We start from the raw sequence: 22,068 nt of genomic DNA, 5'->3' as shown, positions 1-22,068 counted from the left end.
AGTAACCCGATTTTTACCCTGGTTACCATTGTAAAAGTAAAAAAAAAACCAGTAGATACTCACATTCCGATGTCTGTCACGTCCCCCGCCGTCAGCTTCCTGCACATAACGAGATCGTTAGCGAGATCGTTACAAAAACTTGTTATGTGTGAATGTACCTTAACCCTAACCCTAGCCCTAACCCTAACCCTAGCCCTAACCCTAGCCCTAACCCTAACCCTAGCCCTAACGGGAAAATGGAAATAAATACATTTTTTTTATTTTATTATTTTTCCCTAACTAAGGGGGTGATGAAGGGGGGTTTGATTTACTTTTATAGTGTTTTTATAGCAGATTTTTATGATTGGCAGCTGTCACACACTAAAAGATGCTTTTTATAGCAAAAAAGTTTTTGCGTCTCCACATTTTGAGACCTATAATTTTTCTATATTTTGGTCCACAGAGTCATGTGAGGTCTTGTTTTTTGCGGGACGAGTTGACGTTTTTATTGGTAATATTTTATGACATGTGACAGTTTTTGATCGCTTTTTATTCTGGTTTTTGTGAGGCAGAATGACCAAAAACCAGCTATTCCTGAATTTCTTTTGGGGGAGGCGTTTATACCGTTACGCATTTGGTAAAATGGATAAAGCAGTTTTATTCTTCGGGTCAGTACGATTACAGTGATATCTCATTTATATCATTTTTTTATGTTTTGGCGCTTTTATACGATAAAAACTATTTTATAGAAAAAATAATTATTTTGGCATCGCTTTATTCTCAGGACTATAACTTTTGTATTTTTTTGCTGATGATGCTGTATTGCAGCTCGTTTTTTGCAGGACAAGATGATGTTTTCAGCGGTACCATGGTTATTTATATCAGTCTTTTTGATCGCGTGTTATTCCACTTTTTGTTCGGCAGTATGATAATAAAGCGTTGTTTTTTGCCTCGTTTTTTTTTTCTTACGGTGTTTACTGAAGGGGTTAACTAGTGGGCAGTTTTATAGGTTGGGTCGTTACGGACACGGCGATACTAAATATGTGCACTTTTATTGTTTTTTTTTTATTATTTAGATAAAGAAATGTATTTATGGGAATAATTTTTTTTTTCTTTATTTAGGAATTTTTTTTTCTATTTTTTTTACACATGTGGAAATTTACTTTTTAACTTTTTTACTGTTAGGGCTAGCGGAACGCACCAAATAATAAGACAGATAGAGTATGGTGCATTCGCAGCCCGGGGTCCACCGTGCAGAGATGGAACCTGCTGCCAAGTAATGACGGACTATATGGCGGTACTCATAAGTATACACCCGTGGGTTAAACTTCACCCAGCGTGAAGGAAGCGATCCTGTTGCGTCACAGGACCGCGGTACCGCACATAGAGCGCGAGCAAGTAGTCAGCGAACTCAACCCCAACTAGGATTGAAGTCCGATTAGACCCTTGCTGGCACAACACCGCAACTGGGTGTGTAAGGAAACTAAATAGCCATATTAAGGCACAAGAGTGCATGCGGTGCCGCACTGACGAACGCCACTAACCACCCAGGCTTGGGTAAGGAAAGCACAGAGGAAGTGCACGGCGCCGTACTGGCGGTCACAGCAACTGGACGCTGTAATGTGTGATTCGTGCTGTAGGATAAGTCGGGCGCTAGATAGCAACCATACACCTTCCGCGAACAGACATTCAATAGGGTAGGGGTATCCAAGGACGACTTGCACTCACAGCAAACACACGTCTGCAAATGTACACTACCGCATGGCCGTGTGGTCATGCGCAGTTTATACAGTTGCAGCACAGGAAGTGGCCACAAAAACTTTGCCCTTCCAAGACCTGCCAAGAGGACCAATGGAATGTGCTGCAGAGCCTGAGCACATGACCCATCGATCTCCAACGGGAGATCTTGCCCTGGGCATGCTCAGTGTGTGCAGACAAGGACTTAGTCCCAGAGAAGTCCGCTCGCTGCTGACCAGTACTGACTTTAATGGCAGAAGCTGAAGAAGCAGCAGTAACTCTCTGCACAGAGTGAGACCGAGCAAGACGCTGGGACCGACGTCCCTGCTGAGCAGACTCCACTGCGGCTGGATAAGAATGGGAGACCGCAGCGGAGATGGCTCGAGATTCCCCCTGTGCAGAAGCGGGAACTCGAGACCTAACATTACCCCCCCTCCTAGGGCCCCCCCTCCTTGGGCCTCACTACGCTCAAAGGCAGCAATGAGCTGTGGGGCCCGAATGTTTTCAGCAGGCTCCCATGACCTGTCCTCTGGGCCGTAACCCTTCCAATCCACCAGATAGAACTTTTTGCCGCGTACCACCTTGCACCCCAAAACAGCGTTCACCTCGTAATCGTCCGTAGACGAACTCGATGTCCCGGCAGATGACTCGGAAAACCGGGACATGTATACGGGTTTCAAGAGGGACACATGAAAGGTGTCGGTGATACCCAAGCGTGGAGGAAGAGCCAAACGGTAGACCACAGGATTAACCTGTTCGAGAACCTTGAAGGGATCCAAGTAGCGAGGAGCAAACTTAGTGGACTCAACTCGCAGCCTGATGTTACGGGCGGAGAGCCACACCAAGTCGCCAGGAGCAAAGGTCGGAGCGGGGCACCGATGAACATCGGCGGAGGACCTCATTCTCTCCTTGGCGGCCCGAATGGCATCCTGCGTGCGGTCCCAAATGTCCCGTGCCTCCACAGCCCAGTCTGCCACCCTGCAGTCAGCAGAAGACAGAGGCATGGGCACAGGAACACGCGGATGCTGGCCGTAATTTAGGAGGAATGGAGTCTGACCGGTGGAGTCGGCTCCGGCATTGTTAAGTGTAAACTCTGCCCACGGTAGCAAGGATGCCCAGTCATCCTGCCTGGCAGAAACAAAATGTCGTAAATATGTGACCAAGGTCTGGTTGGCCCTCTCTACCAACCCATTCGTCCCGGGATGATATGCCGAAGAGAGATTCAATTCAATACTGAGTAGACAACAAAGCTCTCTCCAGAATCGAGACGCAAACTGGGGACCCCGGTCACTAACAATTTTGTCTGGCATACCGTGTAGGCGAAAGATATGCTTGACGAACAAGACAGCCAACGCCCGTGCAGAAGGTAGCCGTGGAAGAGGCACCAAGCGCACCATTTTGGTAAAATGGTCGGTGATCACCCAGATAATGGTGCAGTTACGAGACTTGGGTAAGCCCACCACAAAGTCCATCCCGACCATCAACCAGGGCCTGTCCGCCACCGGCAGAGGATAAAGCAAAAGCAAACCAGCTGGCCGTTGCCGAGGAGTCTTGTTCTTGGCGCAAGACACACACGCCCGAACATACTCTGCGACATCACGAGCCATATGCGGCCACCAGTACGTCCTCGCCATTAATTCAAATGTCCTTTTGGTACCAAAATGTCCACCCACCCTGGACGAGTGTGCCCAAGAGAGAACCTCCGGTCGCAAATTGGATGGAACAAAAGTCTTGCCCGGGGGCACAGACTCTAGCGAAACCGGAGCCACAGTTCTCAAGCTCTTGGTGGGGACAATAAGCCGAGGCTCCTCCTCCTCCTCCGCAGATGACACAACGGAGCGAGAGAGAGCGTCGGCCCGAATGTTCTTCTCCCCAGAAAGAAAATGGAGGGTGAAATGAAACCGGGAGAAGAATAAGGACCATCTGGCCTGGCGAGAATTCAACCGCTGGGCTGTCTGCAGGTACACCAAATTTTTATGGTCTGTGAAGACTTGGAAGGGAAAACGTGCTCCCTCCAAGAGATGTCTCCACTCCGAGAAAGCCAACTTCATGGCTAGCAACTCCCTGTCCCCGATGGAATAATTCCTCTCTGCTGGTGAGAAGGTCTTGGAGAAAAAGAAGCAAGGTTGCTTCCGACCTTGAGCATCCTTTTGGAAGAGGACTGCTCCAGCACCAACAGAAGCATCCACCTCCATGATAAATGGCTTGTCAACATCGGGGCGATGTAGGATGGGAGCGCTAGCGAAGTGTGACTTAATAGAGTTAAAGGCCTTGGAGACCTCCTCAGACCACAATTTGGGATTCGCCCCCTTCTTAGTGAGGGCAACCAAGGGAGCTACCAAAGTTGAGAAGTGCGGAATGAACTGGCGATAATAATTAATGAACCCCATAAAGCGCTGCACCGCTTTAAGAGAATGGGGTTCCTGCCAGTCCATCACAGCCTGTAGTTTGGCAGGATCCATAGCCAATCCCTGGGCAGAGATGATGTAGCCTAGGGAAGGTAAGGACTCCTGCTCAAACATACACTTCTCCAACTTGGCATAGAGGGAGTTTGCCCGTAGGAGGTCGAAGACTTTGCAAACATCTCTCCGGTGGGAGTCAATATCTGGAGAGTAGATGAGAATATCATCCAGATAGACTACGACCGAGGTGGAAAGCATATCCCGGAAGATATCGTTCACAAAGTCTTGGAAAACGGCTGGGGCATTACAGAGCCCGAAGGGCATCAACAGATATTCATAGTGCCCATCCCTGGTGTTAAAAGCCGTCTTCCATTCGTCCCCCTCACGGATGCGAATCAGGTTGTAAGCACCCCGCAGATCTAGTTTAGTAAATACCCTTGCTCCCCGAAGCCTATCGAAGAGCTCAGATATCAAGGGCAAAGGATACTTGTTCTTAACGGTGATGGCGTTAAGACCCCTGTAGTCTATGCATGGACGCAATTCCCCATTCTTCTTCTGCACGAAGAAGAACCCTGCCCCAGCAGGTGACACTGACTTCCTAATGAATCCTCTTGCCAGATTTTCCTGGATGTACTGTGACATTGCCTCCGTCTCCGGGAGAGATAGCGGATAGACTCGACCCCGGGGAGGCTCAGCACCAGGCAAGAGATCAATAGGACAGTCATAGGGGCGATGGGGCGGAAGGATCTCCGCCGCCTTTTTGGAGAACACGTCTGCATAAGACCAATACAGCTTGGGGAGAGAGGAAAGATCTGCGGGTACCTCTGTAGTAGCAACCTGAATGCACTCCCTCTGACACCTACCCCCACAAGATTCGCCCCATCCCAGGATTCTGCCAGAGGACTGTTATGGCTGGCAATCAGGCAACACAGCGTGCAGTAATCAGCGCACATACAGAGATCTGTCAATAACCAAAAACAATTGGACGAGCTCTGAGACGTGGAATCTCTGTAGACTGCAGTACCTGATCTATCCTCACACAACTATAAGCAGCAGTGGATTGCGCCTAACAACTACCTATGCAACTCGGCACTGCCTGAGGAGCTGACTAGCCTGAAGATAGAAATACAAGCCTGACTTACCTCAGAGAAATACCCCAAAGGAATAGGCAGCCCCCCACATATAATGACTGTTAGCAAGATGAAAAGACAAACGTAGGAATGAAATAGATTCAGCAAAGTGAGGCCCGATATTCTAGACAGAGCGAGGATAGCAAAGAGAACTATGCAGTCTACAAAAAACCCTAAAACGAAAACCACGCAAAGGGGCAAAAAGACCCACCGTGCCGAACTAACAGCACGGCGGTGCACCCCTCTGCTTCTCAGAGCTTCCAGCAAAAGACAATAGCAAGCTGGACAGAAAAAATCAGAAAACAAACTAGAAGCACTTATCTAGCAGAGCAGCAGGCCCAAGGAAAGATGCAGTAGCTCAGATCCAACACTGGAACATTGACAAGGAGCAAGGAAGACAGACTCAGGTGGAGCTAAATAGCAAGGCAGCCAACGAGCTCACCAAAACACCTGAGGGAGGAAGCCCAGAGACTGCAATACCACTTGTGACCACAGAAATGAACTCAGCCACAGAATTCACAACAGAGGACCACTCGATATGAGGAGAGTGGTACCGTAGCCAAGGTATTCCCAACAGGACCTCATCAATTCCCTCAGGAATGACGAGCAGAGATATAATCTCCTGATGAGATGGCGACATGGACAGAGTAAAAGGGAGGGTCTGGTGTGTTATCTGTGAGGGCAGTGCCGACCCATTCACCACTCGTACTGTTACTGGTTGAGCTAGCATAACCAGGGGTATTGCGTGACGTTGGGCGAAGGCAGAAGACATAAAATTGCCCTCCGCCCCAGAATCCACGCAGAGCTCTACCGAGTGGGAGAATGAGCCTATAGTAATTGTCCCCTTAAAGGACAATTTAGAGGCAAACGTCGCCGTGTCTAGTGTACCTCCACCTACTACCACTAGACGCTGACGTTTCCTCGACCGCTGAGAACATCTGGGGGCTAGATGTCCTGACTGCTGGCAAACATGACAGACCTTGAGTGCACAAGCGGTCCGGGACTTAGATCCCGCTTGTGACACTTCCCTGGCCTCATGTGACTCAGGAACCAGGACCAGAGATTTCAGAGGTTTGGCGAAGGTAGGAGCCAGCCGAAACCTCTGCCTACACTGGGCTCGCTCTAACCTCCGCTCGTTAAAACGGAGGTCAATTCGAGTGGAGACAGTTATTAACTCCTCCAGTGTGGCAGGAATCTCCCTAATGGCCAGAGCATCCTTAACGTGGTCAGCCAGGCCCCTCCAAAATATGGGGATAAGAGCTTTATCTGACCAATCCAGCTCAGAAGCTAAAGTGCGGAATTGGACGGCAAAATGACTGACCAAGGACTCACCTGTTATGTAGGCAATCCAGTGACACAGTGTGCCAGCAATCAGAGCACATACAGTGATTTAATAATAACCCAAAAACAATAGAACGAGCTCTGAGACCGCAATACCTGAACCTATCCTAAACACAACTAAAGGCAGCTGTGGATTGCGCCTGTCACTACCTATGCAACTCGGCACAGCCTGAGGAGCTGACTAGCCTGAAGATAGAAAAACAAGCCTGACTTGCCTCAGAGAAATACCCCAAAGGAAAAGGCAGCCCACACATAATGACTGTTAGCAAGATGAAAAGACAAACGTAGGGATGAAATAGATTCAGCAAAGTGAGGCCCGATATTCTAGATAGAGCGAGGATAGCAAAGAGAACTTTGCAGTCTACAAAAAACCCTAAAGCAAAAAACCACGCAAAGGGGGCAAAAAGACCCACCGTGCCGAACTAACGGCACGGCGGTGCACCCTTTGCGTCTCAGAGCTTCCAGCAAAAATGAATAGACAAGCTGGACAGAAAAAGTAGCAACAAAAGCAAAGAAACACTTATCTAAGCAGAGCAGCAGGCCACAGGAAAGATCCAGAAGCTCAGGTCCAACACTGGAACATTGACAAGGAGCAAGGAAGACAGAATCAGGTGGAGTTAAATAACAAAGCAGCCAACGAGCTCACCAGAACACCTGAGGGAGGAAGCTCAGAAGCTGCAGTACCACTTGTGACCACAGGAGTGAACTCAGCCACAGAATTCACAACAGTACCCCCCCCTTGAGGAGGGGTCACCGAACCCTCACCAGAGCCCCCAGGCCGACCAGGATGAGCCACATGAAAGGCACGAACAAGATCTGGAGCATGGACATCAGAGGCAAAAACCCAGGAATTATCTTCCTGAGCATAACCCTTCCATTTAACCAGATACTGGAGTTTCCGTCTAGAAACACGAGAATCCAAAATTTTCTCCACAATATACTCCAATTCCCCCTCCACCAAAACCGGGGCAGGAGGTTCAACAGATGGAACCATAGGTGCCATGTATCTCCGCAACAACGACATATGGAATACATTATGTATGGAAAAGGAGTCTGGGAGGGTCAGACGAAAAGACACAGGATTGAGAATCTCAGAAATCCTATACGGACCAATAAAACGAGGTTTAAATTTAGGAGAGGAAACCTTCATAGGAATATGACGAGAAGATAACCAAACCAGATCCCCAACACGAAGTCGGGGACCCACACGGCGTCTGCGATTAGCGAAAAGTTGAGCCTTCTCCTGGGACAAGGCCAAATTGTCCACTACCTGAGTCCAGATCTGCTGCAACCTGTCCACCACAGAATCCACACCAGGACAGTCCGAAGACTCAACCTGTCCTGAAGAGAAACGAGGATGGAACCCAGAATTGCAGAAAAATGGAGAGACTAAGGTAGCCGAGCTAGCCCGATTATTAAGGGCGAACTCAGCCAACGGCAAAAAGGACACCCAATCATCCTGGTCTGCAGAAACAAAACATCTCAGATATGTCTCCAAGGTCTGATTGGTTCGTTCGGTCTGGCCATTAGTCTGAGGATGGAAAGCCGAGGAAAAAGACAGGTCAATGCCCATCCTGCCACAAAAGGCTCGCCAAAACCTCGAAACAAACTGGGAACCTCTGTCAGAAACAATATTCTCAGGAATGCCATGCAAACGAACCACATGCTGGAAGAACAAAGGCACCAAATCAGAGGAGGAAGGCAATTTAACCAAGGGCACCAGATGGACCATTTTAGAAAAGCGATCACAGACCACCCAAATGACTGACATCTTTTGAGAAACGGGAAGGTCAGAAATGAAATCCATCAAAATATGTGTCCAAGGCCTCTTTGGGACTGGCAAGGGCAAAAGCAACCCACTGGCACGTGAACAGCAGGGCTTAGCCCTAGCACAAATCCCACAGGACTGCACAAAAGTACGTACATCCCGTGACAGAGATGGCCACCAGAAGGATCTAGCCACTAACTCTCTGGTACCAAAGATTCCAGGATGACCAGCCAACACCGAACAATGAAGTTCAGAGATAACTTTAGTAGTCCACCTATCAGGGACGAACAGTTTCTCCGCCGGACAACGATCAGGTTTATTCGCCTGAAATTTTTGCAACACTCGCCGCAAATCAGGGGAGATGGCAGACACAATGACTCCTTCCTTGAGGATACTCGCCGGCTCAGATGAACCCGGAGAGTCGGGCACAAAACTCCTAGACAGAGCATCCGCCTTCACATTTTTAGAGCCCGGAAGGTACGAAATCACAAAATCGAAGCGGGCAAAAAATAACGACCAACGGGCCTGTCTAGGATTCAAGCGCTTGGCAGACTCGAGATAAGTAAGGTTCTTATGATCAGTCAATACCACCACGCGATGCTTAGCTCCTTCAAGCCAATGACGCCATTCCTCGAATGCCCACTTCATGGCCAGCAACTCTCGGTTGCCCACATCATAATTACGCTCAGCAGCCGAAAACTTCCTGGAAAAGAAAGCACATGGTTTCAACACTGAGCAACCAGAACCTCTCTGTGACAAAACCGCCCCTGCTCCAATCTCAGAAGCATCAACCTCGACCTGGAACGGAAGAGAAACATCTGGTTGACACAACACAGGGGCAGAACAAAAACGATGCTTCAACTCCTGAAAAGCTTCCACAGCAGCAGAAGACCAATTAACCAAATCAGCACCCTTCTTGGTCAAATCGGTCAATGGTTTGGCAATGCTAGAAAAATTACAGATGAAGCGACGATAAAAATTAGCAAAGCCCAGGAATTTTTGCAGACTTTTCAGAGATATCGGCTGAGTCCAATCCTGGATGGCTTGGACCTTAACCGGATCCATCTCGATAGTAGAAGGGGAAAAGATGAACCCCAAAAATGAAACTTTCTGCACACCGAAGAGACACTTTGATCCCTTCACAAACAAAGAATTAGCACGCAGGACCTGGAAAACCATTCTGACCTGCTTCACATGAGAGTCCCAATCATCTGAGAAGATCAAAATGTCATCCAAGTAAACAATCAGGAATTTATCCAGATACTCACGGAAGATGTCATGCATAAAAGACTGAAACACAGATGGAGCATTGGCAAGTCCGAACGGCATCACTAGATACTCAAAATGACCCTCGGGCGTATTAAATGCAGTTTTCCATTCATCTCCTTGCCTGATTCTCACCAGATTATACGCACCACGAAGATCTATCTTAGTGAACCAACTAGCCCCCTTAATCCGAGCAAACAAGTCAGATAACAATGGCAAGGGATACTGAAATTTAACAGTGATCTTATTAAGAAGGCGGTAATCAATACATGGTCTCAGCGAACCATCCTTCTTGGCTACAAAAAAGAACCCTGCTCCCAGTGGTGATGACGATGGGCGAATATGTCCCTTCTCCAGGGATTCCTTCACATAACTGCGCATAGCGGAGTGTTCAGGCACAGATAAATTAAATAATCGACCTTTAGGGAATGTACTACCAGGAATCAAATTGATAGCACAATCACAATCCCTATGCGGAGGTAGGGCATCGGACTTGGGCTCTTCAAATACATCCTGATAATCAGACAAGAACTCTGGGACCTCAGAAGGAGTGGATGACGAAATAGACAAAAATGGAACATCACCATGTACCCCCTGACAACCCCAGCTGGATACCGACATAGAGTTCCAATCCAATACTGGATTATGGGTTTGCAACCATGGCAACCCCAACACGACCACATCATGCAGATTATGTAGCACCAGAAAGCGAATAACTTCCTTATGTGCAGGAGCCATGCACATGGTCAGCTGGGTCCAGTACTGAGGTTTATTCTTGGCCAAAGGTGTAGCATCAATTCCTCTCAACGGAATAGGACACCGCAAAGGCTCCAAGAAAAACCCACAACGTTTAGCATAATCCAAATCCATCAGATTCAGGGCAGCGCCTGAATCCACAAACGCCATGACAGAATACGATGACAAAGAGCATATCAAGGTAATGGACAGAAGGAATTTGGATTGTACAGTACCAATGACGGCAGACCTATCGAACCGCTTAGTGCGCTTAGGACAATCAGAAATAGCATGAGTGGAATCACCACAGTAGAAACACAGACCATTCAGACGTCTGTGTTCTTGCCGTTCAACTCTGGTCATAGTCCTATCGCACTGCATAGGCTCAGGTTTAATCTTAGACAATACCGCCAAATGGTGCACAGATTTACGCTCGCGCAAGCGTCGACCGATCTGAATGGCCAAAGACATAGACTCATTCAAACCAGCAGGCATAGGAAAACCCACCATGACATCCTTAAGAGCCTCAGAGAGACCCTTTCTGAACAAAGCTGCCAGCGCAGATTCATTCCACAGAGTGAGTACAGACCACTTCCTAAATTTCTGACAATATACTTCTATATCATCCTGACCCTGGCACAAAGCCAGCAAATTTTTCTCAGCCTGATCCACTGAATTAGGCTCATCGTAAAGCAATCCGAGCACCAGGAAAAACGCATTTACATTACTCAATGCAGGGTCTCCTGGCGCAAGAGAAAATGCCCAGTCCTGAGAGTCGCCACGCAAAAAAGAAATAATAATCAAAACCTGTTGAATAGGATTACCAGAAGAATGAGGTTTCAAGGCCAGAAATAGCTTACAATTATTTTTGAAATTAAGAAACTTAGTTCTATCACCAAAAAACAAATCAGGAATAGGAATTCTTGGTTCTAACATAGATTTCTGATCAATAGTATCTTGAATCCTTTGTACATTTGTAACGAGATTATCCATTGAAGAGCACAGACCCTGAATATCCATGTCCACACCTGTGTCCTGAAACACCCAAATGTCTAGGGGAAAAAAAAGACTGAACACAGAGCTGAGAAAAAAAAATGATGTCAGAACTTCTTTTTTCCCTCTATTGAGAATCATTAGGTAGGCTCCTTGTACTGTTATGTAGGCAATCCAGTGACACAGTGTGCCAGCAATCAGAGCACATACAGTGATTTAATAATAACCCAAAAACAATAGAACGAGCTCTGAGACGTGGAATCTCTGTAGACCGCAATACCTGAACCTATCCTAAACACAACTAAAGGCAGCTGTGGATTGCGCCTGTCACTACCTATGCAACTCGGCACAGCCTGAGGAGCTGACTAGCCTGAAGATAGAAAAACAAGCCTGACTTGCCTCAGAGAAATACCCCAAAGGAAAAGGCAGCCCCCCACACATAATGACTGTTAGCAAGATGAAAAGACAAACGTAGGGATGAAATAGATTCAGCAAAGTGAGGCCCGATATTCTAGATAGAGCGAGGATAGCAAAGAGAACTTTGCAGTCTACAAAAAACCCTAAAGCAAAAAACCACGCAAAGGGGGCAAAAAGACCCACCGTGCCGAACTAACGGCACGGCGGTGCACCCTTTGCGTCTCAGAGCTTCCAGCAAAAACGAATAGACAAGCTGGACAGAAAAAGTAGCAACAAAAGCAAAGAAACACTTATCTAAGCAGAGCAGCAGGCCACAGGAAAGATCCAGAAGCTCAGGTCCAACACTGGAACATTGACAAGGAGCAAGGAAGACAGAATCAGGTGGAGTTAAATAACAAAGCAGCCAACGAGCTCACCAGAACACCTGAGGGAGGAAGCTCAGAAGCTACAGTACCACTTGTGACCACAGGAGTGAACTCAGCCACAGAATTCACAACACTCACCCTGAGTTAATGCTAGTAGTTGGAGCGCAGTATCATGGGTGACTTGAGGTCCTAAAAAGACCTGTTTCAGAGTGCTCAGAAACAGCGGAGCACTCTGTACCACATGATCACCACGCTCCCACAGCGGCATAGCCCATTCCAACGCCCTGTCCGACAAGAGAGACACTATAAATCCCACCTTAGCCCGCTCTGTGGGAAAACATGCAGCCAGGAGCTCGAGGTGAATAGGGCACTGACTCACAAATCCCCTACAAAACTTGCTATCACCAGAAAATTTTTCTGGCAGCGGGAGGCGAGAAAATGTCGGAGCAGGGGTGGCAATGGACAGGGTTGCTGCAGCCATGCTAGCAGCCTGTACAGCAACTGCGGTAACATCCACAGCTGAGGTTGCGCTCTCAAGAGCCGCCAACCTACCCTTCAGCTGCTGGATATACCGCAAGGATTGCTGTTTGTCCGTCATTACTAGCCAGACCCTGGCGCTAGTGTAATGTTAGGGCTAGCGGAACGCACCAAATAATAAGACAGATAGAGTATGGTGCGTTCGCAGCCCGGGGTCCACCGTGCAGAGATGGAACCTGCTGCCAAGTAATGACGGACTATATGGCGGTACTCATAAGTATACACACGTGGGTTAAACTTCACCCAGCGTGAAGGAAGCGATCCTGTTGCGTCACAGGACCGCGGTACCGCACATAGAGCGCGAGCAAGTAGTCAGCGAACTCAACCCCAACTAGGATTGAAGTCCAATTAGACCCTTGCTGGCACAACACCGCAACTGGGTGTGTAATGAAACTAAATAACCATATTAAGGCACAAGAGTGCATGCGGTGCCGCACTGACGAACGCCACTAACCACCCAGGCTTGGGTAAGGAAAGCACAGAGGAAGTGCACGGCGCCGTACTGGTGGTCACAGCAACTGGACGCTGTAATGTGTGATTCGTGCTGTAGGCTAAGTCGGGCGCTAGATAGCAACCATACACCTTCCGCGAACAGACATTCAATTGGGTAGGGGTATCCAAGGACGACTTGCACTCACAACATACACACATTAACAATTGTACACTAGCGCATGGCCGTGCGGTCATGCGCAGTTTATATAGTTGCAGCACAGGAAGTGGCCACAGAAACTTTGCCCTTCCAAGACCTGCCAAGAGGACCAATGGAATGTGCTGCAGAGCCTGAGCACATGACCCTCGATCTCCAACGGGAGATCTTGCCCTGGGCATGCTCAGTGTGTGCAGACAAGGACTTAGTCCCAGAGAAGTCCGCTCGCTGCTGACCAGCACTGACTTTAATGGCAGAAGCTGAAGAAGCAGCAGTAACTCTCTGCACAGAGTGAGACCGAGCAACACGCTGGGACCGACGTCCCTGCTGAGCAGACTCCACTGCGGCTGGATAAGAATGGGAGACCGCAGCGGAGATGGCTCGAGATTCCCCCTGTGCAGAAGCGGGAACTCGAGACCTAACATTTACTTTGTCCTGGGGGGACATCACAGATCGCTACATCACAGATCGCTGATCTGACAGTTTGCACAGCACTCTGTCAGATCAGCGATCTGACTTACAGGGCTGCAGGCTTACCAAGCGCCTGCTCTGAGTAGGCACTTGGTAAGCCACCTCCCTCCCTGCAGGACCCGGATGCCGCGGCCATGTTGGATCCGGGCTTTGCTGCATGGAGGAAGGTAGGAGACCCTCGCAGCAACGCGATCTCATCACGTTGCTGCGGGGGTCTCAGTGAAGCCAGCAGGGATGCTTCCCTGCACCGCCGGCACACCGCGATCATGTTTGCCGGGGGTTAATGTGCTGGGAGCAGTCCATGACTGCTCCTGGCACATAGTGCAGCTGACACCCGGCCGTGATCGGCCAGGCTCCCCCCTTGAGCGCTGCCGATTGCATATGACGTACTATCCCGTAACTGGGAATTAAGTCCCAGGGCACCTTGACGGGATAGTACGTCATATGGGATTAAGGGGTTAAATTATGTTTTAGATGGATACATGCTGTATTAAATTATTATGCTTAGATATAGTTCTGAATTTTTCTAAATATGTTGGTGTCATTCAGCCCTGACACTCACACAACAACTTACCATGACTAAGGCTAAAAGACAAAACGCATAGGTCAACTATTACTTTTTTTCTAGTGTTGACTGTGCACATTCCTGATAGAGTTTTTTAATGTCTGAATTAAAAATGAAGTTTTAGTTGCAATACGCCTTTTTTTTGCTGGATGAGACCTTTCTTTTAATGTGCACTAGTGGAGTGATTCTTACCAACCCTTGCAGTGCCTACCATGATGCTGAGCCATATCTGCAAAACAAGGAAAAAGGGAGTCTGCTGTTAATACACTTGAACAGGGTTAGCACAATGCCATTAAAGGGGTACTATTAATTATTCACCTTGTCATTTGGTCAATTAGAAGTTTTTTAAATTGCTGAACTCACTTTACTAAACACAAACATGTTCTAAACACAAAGTAGGGAGTGTTGTGTGAGTAGAGAAAGCCTGCCTTCTCTAAATGTTAGCTATGAGGAGAGACAGGGAGGAATGTGTGTATCTCAAAGCTGATATAACAGCATCTCAGCTGAAGCACAGGCAGCTAGGTCTGACGTTGTTGGAAGAGAGGAGATGGAATGAGACAAGTTGAAGTGCTGCTGCTCATAAACACTCTGTTACAAAAGATCTCCCACAGCTTTCATGTCATGCCGTTCGTACTCCTCTATCCTCACAATTTCTGGCATAGCTGCCTGTGCTTCAGCTGAGAACTTATCTCTGCTTTGATATACACACATTCCATCCTGTCTCTTCTAAGAGCTAGCAGCAAAAGATGGCAGGAGAGCTTTCTCTACTCATACAAATGTAACAAGATGGCACAGGGTGGTAGTCACAGGCGAGGCCACTCAAAGCAACAGTCCACTAGCACCCCGGCCTTTTGCACATAAACAGACAGGACAGATGCAACCACATGCAATTTACCTCTTCTCCACAGTCTCTGCAGCACGAACAATTAGGATCCAGGAACACAGTTGTAATCCAACAGGGAAAATATTTATTGTAGAACAAAAGTGGAGAAAGTAGATGCAGTAAATCAGTGTAATTTTCTGTTTTTTCCCTAGTCCCCTTCACTGCCATGTCAGTGGCAGCAACAGCTACAGTCACAGTACTCAAGCCAATTTCTGGGCGCTTATAGTCCTTGGCGGGGCACTTACACAGTCCTGGTGCCCACTTCACTGCCCTGGGGTACGGGGCAGCATACTCTGTCCCCTACGGGGGTCTGACAAGCTCCCAGTCATAGCATAGCACCCTCCCTGGGCAATCCTGCCTGGGCTCTGCTGCAGAAGCAGGAAATTGATGCTTCTTCCAGGCTGCTAACCCATCCCTTTTTTGTTAACCCTTACTCTCCCTGAACTAATCATATTCAATACAATGCAGTATAATACAGGAGCATGAAATAAAGAGAACAGTCACACAGTACTTACACAACAATAAAACAGCAGTACATGACAGTAATACATTAGTACATAGCCAAACTATCAAAGCACAGCATGGGGACACGTGCCCAACATAAAGGAGAGAGGGAGCACTGAGGGTCTCCGTCACCTCCTTACACCCCTCCCTTCTAAAATTTGATCATCCCCAACTATAACGGCTCCTGAAACAAAAAGGGACATAGTCTATGAAACATAAGAATACGACAGAGTCCATAAGAATATTCTTAGTCTCTTAAAGGGGTCTGGCTGACACTGATCCCTTTGCTCCAGGGACCTATGAAACAGATACCTTGGCCCGATGGCCAACTTATCATCAGTTTGCTCAGTCTTGACCTGCTCGCTCCTCGGGTCCTCCTGCTCAGGCTCTCCCGCTCCCTCCTTTGACCAGATCACAGGGCTTATTAACAAATTTGTGCGTTGTGCTTAACAGGGGGCTAAAAGAAGTCAGTCCTTGCAGCACCACATGCACAGTTCCGGCATTCAACCTTCATAGGGTTTTCAGGCTCATGATCCAGCAGGGAGTGCTCAAACATGCGCAAATAAACTGGGAGGAGGTGGAAAAACAAACTTCTTTATCAGTGACCATTCTGGTTACCACTGACACCTCAGTCTTGATGCCATACTGGGCTCCTTGCCCTTAGAAGAAGCCGAACAGTCCATTCATTTTTTTTTCAGGTACAACTGCCTCAGCACTTTTTTTTTCATAGGGGCCACGTCAATCAACACACAGCCGCTGATTAGTATAATGGGCCACAATCTGGCCTCAGATAGCAATAAAAGTATGGCCCAAAGATCCACTGGACTGTAACTGTAGCTGTTGCTGCCACTGATATGGCAGTGAACGATACTAGGGAATGCACAGAAAGTTACACCCGATTTACTGCATCTACTTTCTGCACTTCTTTTGTTCTACAATAAATTGTTTCCCTGTTGAGTCAGAAGGAGCAGTTGAGAAAGCGGAAGCATTGGAAAGAAGGACCTCTGCAGCCATGATCCTGATTTCGTGTGGCCACAGTGGTCTTCGACATCGAGGAGAGGCAGGTGCAGGAGGCGCAGTGTGTCCAGTGATCGCTTGCAATTACCTCAGCTCCTGCAGTGAGACAGAGGGCAGAGGGTCCCTTAAAGGAAGCAGTGACCACAGGAAGGTCACGAGAGCAGCAGGCTCCAAGTTTGCTGAGTCAGACGTTGCTGAAGGGAAGAATTCGGAGGAACAGTGGTGAGTCATCCTCCTCAAAATGATTTCTAGACGTCTTGAGGACTGTAACTGTAGCCACATCCCCTTCTGCTGTGTGTTGTGAACAGGTTTGTGTTTAGTTGTATGATGGAAGCCATTTGGAAAACCTTATGATTTTCCCTTGACAAGATGAGCATAAATAAATAAATAATTAAAAGTATTTATCAATTTATTTCTTATAATTTTTTTTTATTTCCCAGAGAACAACTTTAAGGAGCATTTATCTCATGTATTTCTTATTTTTTGGTAACGTTAATAAGCTTAACTCGTAGGCTTCAAATCATTTTTACCTTACTGGCTGCCTAAATCCTTGCATGATCAGTCCACTTTTTGATACGTTCCAATAATCTAATCACTCTTCTCTCACCAAGAGATGAAAACTATTTACGTAAATATTCATTGCTTTTCTAAATTTAGCACCGTGTATATGACATACAGTACCTTCCTCAATTTCCATTTGTCAAATATGTACCTTCTGTTTAATTATGTGCTGTATTATGTTGGTACCAATTTCTTTCTTTTAAAAACTCCGTCATATAATGAGCGATATCACTTACATAAGTCATCAGATTTACTGATTCATTTCATAAACTGCATTAAGCATACAGGCGAAAAGAAGAATGTTCAATGAACACAAAATGTAAATTCTAATTGTTCTGATTTAATATATCACTGTCATCTTAAGTTTTAACTTTGCTACACTCAATGGCATATACAGTAATCTTTTGTAGGTTTACAGAATATGAGCAGATTTCAATTACTGCTGAAAAGCAAAATGGTTGTGACACACATAATCAAAATCCGCTTCTTAAGCCCAGTGAAGCAGATTTGCGTTATCAAATACTGAAAAGTGTAAATAAAAGGCATTAGAAAACCGAGCACATAGGATGCGGTTTATTATTTATGTGGAAGAACTTTCAGGTCTGTATGTGGAAGCCAGAAGATTAAAGTATAAACATTGACAATGGCCTAGAAGCACATACCTTGCAAAAAAGTATGTTTTAAGAAAATCTGCAATTTGCAGTTTTATTGGAGTTGGAAAATAATGAGAAATTTGAGTTAATTTAAAGTTTGTAACATTGAGAGGCAGCCCTTTATACCTCCTGGACTACAGATTCAAGTTTCATCAACTAGATGTAGACCTCTATACTGTGCATGGGGATTTTACAGCAGCACATGAAGTTCCTACAGTTCATAATTATGGAGCCATTGATGTTATTGTTATTTTTCTTAGTCATTTTTATTGCGCCATTTATTCCATGGCGCTTTACACGTGGAAGGGGCAATTATAGACAAGTACAATAAACATGAGCAAAACAAGGCATACACAAGTACAGAGGGAGAGAGGACCCTGCCTGCGGGGGCTCACAGTCTACAGGGAATGGGTGAGGATACACTAGGAGAGGGTAGAGCAAGTTGTGCAGTGGTTCAGCAGACTAAGGATCAATGCAGGGTGTAGGCGTGTCGGAAGAGATGGATCTTCAGGTTCTTTTTGAAGGTTTCCTTGGTAGGTGAGAGTCTGATGTGTTGGGGTAGAAAGTTCCAGAGTATGGGGGAAGCACAGGAGAAGTCTTGTATGCGATTGTGGGAAGAAGAGATAAGAGGGGAGTTGAGAAGGAGACCTTGAGAGGATCAAAGGTTGCGTGTGGGTAAGTACCGGGAGACCATGTCACAGATGTATGGAGGAGATCGGTTGTGGATGGCTTTGTATGTCATAGTTAGGGTTTTGAACAGGAGCCTCTGGACAACAGGAAGCCAGTAGTCAAGGCGGGAGATGATAAGGGCGTGCACTAGTGTTTTTGTGATTTCATGGTCAAGGAATGCACGGATCTGGAAAATATTTTTGAGTTTGGGTTAGCAGGAGGAGGCAAGGGCTTGGATATGTGGCTTGAAAGAGAGGGCAGAGTTGAGGATCACCCCGAGGCACCGAGTGTGTGGGACTGGGGAAAGTGAGCAGCCATTGACATTGATGGATAGGTCTCATGGAGAGGCAGAGTGAGATGGGGGAAAGATGATGAATTCTGTTTTGTCCATGTTCAGTTTTAGAAAGCATTCAGAAAAGAAAGCTGAAGTAGCAGACAGACATATTGGGATTTTGGTCAGTAAGGAAGTGAGGTCAGATCCAGGGAGGTAGATCTGCATGTCGTCAGCATAGAGATGATACTGTAAACCATGGGATTCTATGAGCTGTCCCAGGCCAAAGTTGTAGATGGAGAAGAGCAGGCACCCCAGGACTGAGCCTTGGGGAACACCGACAGACAGGGGGCGAGGTGAGGAGGTGGTGTGGGAGAGTGAGACACTGAATATTCGGTCTGTTAGATATGATGAGATCCAGGATAGGAACAAGTCTGTGATGCCAAGAAATGAGAGAATCTGTAGCAGGAGGGAATGATCTACAGTGTCGAAGGCAGAAGACAGGTCCAGAAGGAGGAGGACAGATTAGTGTCACTTGCTCTTGGCAGTTAGTAGGTCATTGGTGAATTTAGTTAGGGCAGTTTCAGTTGAGTGATGCTGTCAGAAGCCAGATTGTAAGCAGTCAAAGAGGGAGCAGGAAGAGAGGTGGGAAGACAGTTCAATGTCGATGAACATGTTTTTCCAGTAGTTTTGAGGCATAGGGGAGAAGAGATATTGTGCGATAGCCACATACAGAGGATGGGTCAAGGGAGGGCTTTTTGAGGATGGGTGTGATCGAAGCATGCTGGAAGGATGAGGGGAAGACACCATTTGTAAGTGTGTTCTGTGTGTTACAATAATATGGAGGTATTCTACCTTCAAAGTGATACCTTAACAAAAAATATCTCCAAAAGACCTCATTTACCAGTCCTTTTTCTTTCATATGTGAAAAACAGACCATTTCGTTTAGTGTGCTTACTGCTTAATCTTTCTGTGATTTGTCTCAATTTTTACAATTTGTGTGTATTATATTTTTATTGGATGGAAAAAATATAAACTATTTTAAAGCTTCTCCTATCAACTGCTCACTTGAAAAGTTGAATTAAATCCTGCATTTTGGGCTAAATTTGGCCGTTAGTGATAGCATAAGGTAACACCAAACGTTATGCCTTTAAAGTGAACCTGTCACCAGGCTTGGCCGATATAAGATATGGCCACCACCTTTCAGGGCTGATATACAGCATTCTATAATGCTGTATATCTGCCCCCAGCCAGACCTGTAAGAGAGGAAAAATAACTTTTATTATACTCACCTGCGGGGTGGTCCGGTCCAATGGGTGTCGCTCTTCTTGATCTGGTACCTCACATATACCAGCCCTGAAAGGTGATGGCCGTATCTCTTATCGGCCAAACCTGGTGACAGGTTTCATTTAATGCACATTGACATCAATCTGCAGGAAGATCACAGCCACAGATCAGTCACATGTCCAAGCATGGATATTGGATCATAGAGTACATGACACAAAAATAATAAAACAATGCAAACTTTATCAAATTAAATAAGGCATTATGTTAGCAAGTGAGCCAATCTTAAAATGTATAATCCATACCCCAAGCAAAAACATTACATAAATAGGAAATGTAAAGCAAAACATTAAATATTATGAATTATATCTTGTTTCCTGCTTAAGCCAAGCACTTGATAGGGTGTGTTGATAGCTTATTACAACCCTGCATTATTATGATTCTAGGGTATACACAAGATAGAAAACAGGTTTATGTCAAATGGAGTGGATCATGTGATTTGACAAACATTGTTCAACATCTGCACGATCTTAACTTATTGGCATTAAAATGTTTCATTTATTCGTATAGTGGTTATACTCTTAACATATGTGAAGTGCACTATTTGTTCATACATATTTTGAGAACAAAATTATCCCCATTGATGTTGACCATTATTATTTCTTGGTGGAAATCCCAGTATATTATTCATGAACATAATCCTGTTGTCAAGTCCTTGATCTACAATGGCTGTTACATCGATGACTCAATTCTAAATTGAAGATCTGGTGTGACAGCTGTATCTGATCTAAGGATTATTTTAACATCAACAAATTTGGGCTACAGTTTACCTTCGCTAGTCATACAAATTAGATTTTGTTTCTTGATTTGGTTTTATGTGGTGACATGATATGCAGCAGGATAGAGACAAGATCGTATCTTATGATTTAATATAAAATCTAAAGTATTAAAATAATAATATGAGTTTATATACCACTATTTTTGGTATCATATTATGGCTTCTTACAACTCTATCAATAATTAAGACTTTAAAACAGAGGACTAAGGAGTAGTGTTGAGCATTCCGATACCGCAAGTATCGGGTATCGGCCGATACTTGCAGTATCGGAATTCCGATACCGAGATCCGATACTTTTGTGATATCGGGTATCGGTATCGGATCAATAGGGATGTGTAAAATAAAGAATTAAAATAAAAAATATTGATATGCTCATCTCTCCGGCGGCCCCTGGACATCATGCTGCTAACCGGGAGGCTTCTTTGTTTAAAATGCGCGCCTTTAGGACCTGGGAATGACGTCCCGGGTTCTGATTGGTCGGGTGCCGCCCATGTGACCGGCACGCGACCAATCAGAAGCCGTGACGTCATTCGCAGGTCCTCAATTCCTAGAATTAGGAGTTTTTGTGAATGAGAATGACGTCGCGGCTTCTGATTGGTCGCGTGCCGATACTATCCGATACCGATACTTTCAAGTATCGGACGGTATCGCTCAACACTACTAAGGAGTACTTACTAAGTGATGAGATCCAAGTAAGAACAGGAATAATATGTAGTGGGAGCAGAGCCTGCATTTTTTGTAAGCGATGGAATATTGTTGCAGAATAATAGTTGAGTATAGTGGACACCAGGAATAGTTAAAATTGGTTTAGCTGTTATTTCACTCCCTGATATCAAAAGTAAAGATATACGTTACCATTTTATATATAATTTACATATGTATGACATAGATTGCTTCAAGTTTATGGCAAAGTATATTTATGTGTTTACCTTATAGCTGTACAGCTGCCCATGTTACAGTTCTTGGTGTTTGCTGAGAAATATAAAGGAAAACCAATATTTCTATTAAGAAACAAGATATTTTATATACTATTTGT

General features: G+C 45.9%; 1 protein-coding gene across 1 annotated transcript in view; it reads left to right on the top strand.

Annotated features, from left to right (window-relative positions):
- Positions 1-22,068, top strand: part of GLRA3 (glycine receptor alpha 3) — a 456,170-nt gene that overhangs the window by 282,722 nt on the left and 151,380 nt on the right. The window lies entirely within an intron of this gene.

The sequence above is a fragment of the Ranitomeya imitator genome, chromosome 1, assembly GCF_032444005.1.
Source record: "Ranitomeya imitator isolate aRanImi1 chromosome 1, aRanImi1.pri, whole genome shotgun sequence".
Lineage (NCBI taxonomy): Eukaryota > Metazoa > Chordata > Amphibia > Anura > Dendrobatidae > Ranitomeya > Ranitomeya imitator.
This window is presented reverse-complemented; position numbering and strand designations above follow the sequence as displayed.